This window comes from Trichoplusia ni, chromosome 11 (assembly GCF_003590095.1).
Source record: "Trichoplusia ni isolate ovarian cell line Hi5 chromosome 11, tn1, whole genome shotgun sequence".
NCBI lineage: Eukaryota > Metazoa > Arthropoda > Insecta > Lepidoptera > Noctuidae > Trichoplusia > Trichoplusia ni.
The window spans coordinates 3,112,740-3,117,412 of record NC_039488.1 but is presented as its reverse complement, the minus strand read 5'-3'; positions in this window follow the sequence as shown (position 1 = coordinate 3,117,412).

Genomic DNA, 4,673 nt, shown 5'->3' with positions numbered 1-4,673 from the left:
AAGCGTCTATAGATGCTAACTCTTTTTTCCAATTCATTAATTCGTCTAAATGTACACCCAAAAATTTAACTTCTTTAACTAACTCAATATATACTTTGTTTAGTGCTATATCTATTTTATCTTTATTACTAGCGGTTGTTCTAAATAGCATAATGTTCGTCTTTTTTATATTTATTATTAATCTATTGGCATTAAACCATAACTCAAAAGCTGATATAGCCGATTTCACTTTTTCTGTTAGCTCATTTATGTTCTGCGCTCCCACTATAGCATTAGTATCATCTGCAAAAACTATAAGATCAATACTTGGATTTAGATTGCTTACGTAATTAATTAAATCATTAGTAAATATAATAAATAACTTAGAGAAGGATGCCCCTTTTTGCTTTCTCGCGTCCACAACCGAAACATTCCTATTTAAAAAAACGGTGTTATTTACTCTAGATGGTATTTCTAAATAGACCGACTGTAGAAATCTGTAAGAATTCAGTAAACAGCTGTTAATTGTGTAAGACCTCTGAAACATCTTAATGGAATGAGTATTCAGAACGATTAAATTATTTCAATCAACTAACCTATATAGTACAAGGCTATTTTCATTTGTCAGTTAAATTAAATGCTAATTTTTCAGGTCACTGCAGCTTTAAGCTTTGAATTGTTTAACCGAGTCTGAATAAATGCAATAAATATTAGCATTTAGGTATACAAACCTATTTGCAGTTGTAAAGGAGACCTACAAATGAAACAGTCTTACCATGGTGACACCGGTGGGAGCACAGAATTTTTAAAATTAGCTCTATGATGTAGCGTTATTATACCTCAGAATGACACGATTGTCCCTTACGACTGCCATTCAGTTTTCCACAGTGAATCTTTACTTAGTTAGTGAAACATTTGTGTAGGAAACAATATCTTACAAGTGGTACATACCTCTACAAATAACTACCAAATAGGAAGAATGATACAATAATTTAAAAATGATACAAATTAATACAAATGGTATTAATAAATCATTTCTTTATAACAGATCTCATAAAGAGTAAATTTCTTGTATGACTCATGCATTTCCATATCCTCACGAATGACGAAGGGACATGGTCTATGAGCAGAAGTGAGCAGTTCGGTAAGAACGGATCCAGAACATCCCATCATCTTTGCCTGGATCCGGACGGTCACTCGTGGCTAATTGGAGAGACAAGATTAAGAGAGAAAATTCCAAATTTGTTAGTTAAATAGGGTCTAATACCGGTTAGTCAGTTTCAAACAAAGAAAATCTGAAAAAGGGACGAAACTCATAAACAAGAACGTTTCTTATAAAAAAGCTAACAAATTGTAAACTACATACCCAGTATATCAGTCTTGCTTTCAATGTTAATTAAAGTGCACGTTACCTACACTGTACAACAGGTTTCGAGTCATTAAACGACGGTTTATGTGTTGGAGATCATATGGCTTTGGCAGTAACGAGATCGGATTAGAAATTCCGTCCCACCTGTATTTTATAACAAACTTTTATCTATTTCGCGTAAAGTAAACAAATTTACATAAAAGGGTAGAATAATATTTGAAGAATCCCGTGAATACACAATAACAGTAACTATTTGTGTAATATTATAATCAATGTACCTACCTACTACTTGGTCTAATAGTCTGGGAAGGCGTGCATTATGTCCGTTTATCCCACGGCGATAGGGAAAGCCGAAAACGGACTGAAGGCTTTAGCCAGAAAGAGATGGACATATCCCTTTACACTCCCCAGAGTCAAAGAAGTCCATATGGGTTTCCAACGTGTCACAAAAAATGTACTGCCTACGTGACTCTGACCAAACCTACGTTTTCAGCATAACCTTACGTTATGACATTATTTATTTAAATATAGGTAAGTTCATTGAATGTATATTATCTATCTATACATTTGCAATATTTATCAAGTATTTACTAGACTCCTAATAAGTTAAACTTTTAACAAGACTGCGCTAATTAAAACTGTTTTGTAATTGTATAACACTGTGGCCCAAACTCGTGACAAAATTCATCGCATTTTTCACAAAATTCTGGAGCGAAATCTTTTTAAGTTACATAAAGTTTACTGCTTAAACATGATACTGCACTTACTTATAATGTAAGTTTTTGCACACCCTGTCATGTATTTTTAGGGTTTAGTTCTCAAAGGAAAACATTGGAAGCCTTTATTAAGCCAGGCTTTATCAATAGAACAGTGATAGCTAGAGAATACCTAGAAGTTTTTACAGAAAAAAAAATTGTTGCCTCTACAAGTAGATTGATGTGAAGCAACGGTTGTTCACTGACACAGTTATAAATTAGTTGGGTGACCAAATTATTTTTACTAATTTGTTTTTTCTTATTCTATTTGTACGGACCCTCAGCATTACGCGTCGCTTGACGGACATTTTTTTTTCAATATTACTGTTGTGCATTGAAATGAACTTTCAGCCTAGGAACAATAACCACCAAAAAGCTGAAGCCTTGTACTTGGCCATATAAATTATAATCAGTCAAACACAATTATGTATCACATTGTTTTGTGTTGACTAGTTTTATCGAAATTTTACCCAAACCGAAAGTGGCGTATCCTAGATACCTTTTTATCAATTTAATTAACGAGTAGCAAAATAGCATAAGGACATTCGCGCCAAGACAAGAGAGATATCTCTACGTAAAAAGTAATGTGATTAAATATCTATTGTAAGTCTAGTAATATTGACTGATTTCGGTAACAGAATAACAACGTGATTAGTTACACGTGGCATATTATATTGACGTCAATAATGCAGGAACTAGATTAGACCGATTTCAATTTATGTCATTTATTCGACATGAATCAGAAAATCAGCAAATCGAAGCTATTTTATCCACGGGGGTTCATATCTAAGTCGCGTCGAAGCAATCAAGCGTATTTTATTAGAATGAATTCAACCAGCATGATTGCTGAAGATTTTGTTTGGATGAGTAGGTAACTATCTATGCCAGTTCTTAAAAGCTCAGAAAAAAATAAGTTGATAGAACTATGTATGGCCAACAGCTTTAGTAGAATATAGATGAGCTGATTAATCATTTACTTTTTAGATAGGTAATAACATCGGTCAAGTAAGAACCGGACTACGACACTGGGCTAAATAAAGATAATCAAACTGATTGGGCAACAAATTTTGTGTGGTACCTTCAAATTAATCTACAACCGAAAAATAACCGTATAAAATTTTATTGTTCTATCTTTGTATGAAAATGTCAGTTGTCTATGTAAGTACGTAGTTATCAGGTTCCGGACTTAAACAAAACGAATTAAAGCATGTGCCAAATCCAAAAGTATCTATGTAAAAAGCACGTACAACAAAAATAAAGCAAAATGACACAAAACAAGGGTTATTTAAGATTTCCGTATAGCCACACGGCGAAAAAACTTTCCTGATCTCTTTACACCCTAAATCAAAACTGAACAGAGAAGTAACCTCCATAAAATTTGACACTCACATTTTGCAGCTAAGCGATTAGCTTTGTGTGGAAACACCACGTCGCTAATTCCTCTTTGCTTTTGTGCATTTGTGATATGTCAGTTTAAAGGTCTTCATAGATCCAATTGTCTCCTATAATAAAGGATTCCTTGTGTGGGCCGTGACCCGTGTGGCAAAATATTTAACAAAAGCCAAAATACTTGCAAAGGTTTTAAGGCCAAAAGACTTAAACTAGAAACAGTTTTCTTAAACGATCCAACTTCGAGGTAAAATTATTTGCATCATAAAGCCCTTAATCATAAAATCATTATCGAATAGTGACTCAACATTTTAGAAGCGTAAAGAAGTATTAAAGTTTTGTAATAATGTCTTGTCAATGGTTAGATAAAAGTTTGTAAAGATGTGATACATTAATTACTTTTTATTTGTACTAATGAAACGGATTCAGTAATAGGACATTTCGTAACTATTTGCATGCGGGCACGTCCATACGGCTGAATACCTGCCTAAATACGTAAATAGGTAGGTACATAAATAGTATAAATACCTAGGTGTCATATAGAAACAAGTAATAACTTGGATCTACACATTTTATACAGATTAAGTACGCAATACCTACCAATCTATTATATGAGGATTTAAAGATAACTTTAGAGGATTGTCCAAACTTTTAATGAACGGACTGTTTGACGGAATACAGTCACGTGGCTCTATGTAACATGAGCTTACTACTCAGGGCTGCTGTTCCAAACTTCATGTTTCGTACCTCAACGCTAAGCTCTACACGGTTAAGGATACGTACAAATTACTGCCACGTAAATAATAAACCTGATTAAACTAAAATCTTGATGACGTCTTCCCGTTCCCGGTGATTCCCGGAAAATAAATTGTTAACTAATCTAGCTAATTTATAGGCAAAATCGTATTCTCTAAAAATTATTAACTGGATTGAAACGTCAGAAGCATGTTTTACACTTAATAGCGTATGCCAAAAATTGTTTTAACATGAACAGTGACTACAAAATAAGAAGATAAAAAAGGGGTTTGCGTGTATTTATTTGAATAAAGATTCCTTACCCAACTCCAACACGCCGTATCTGACTTTAACAGACCAGAATAATTGTAAGACACATACATTTAAGAGCAGAAAACATATAATTAAATTGTATTATCTGTGAAAAAAGTTTGTCTTTGTAAAGC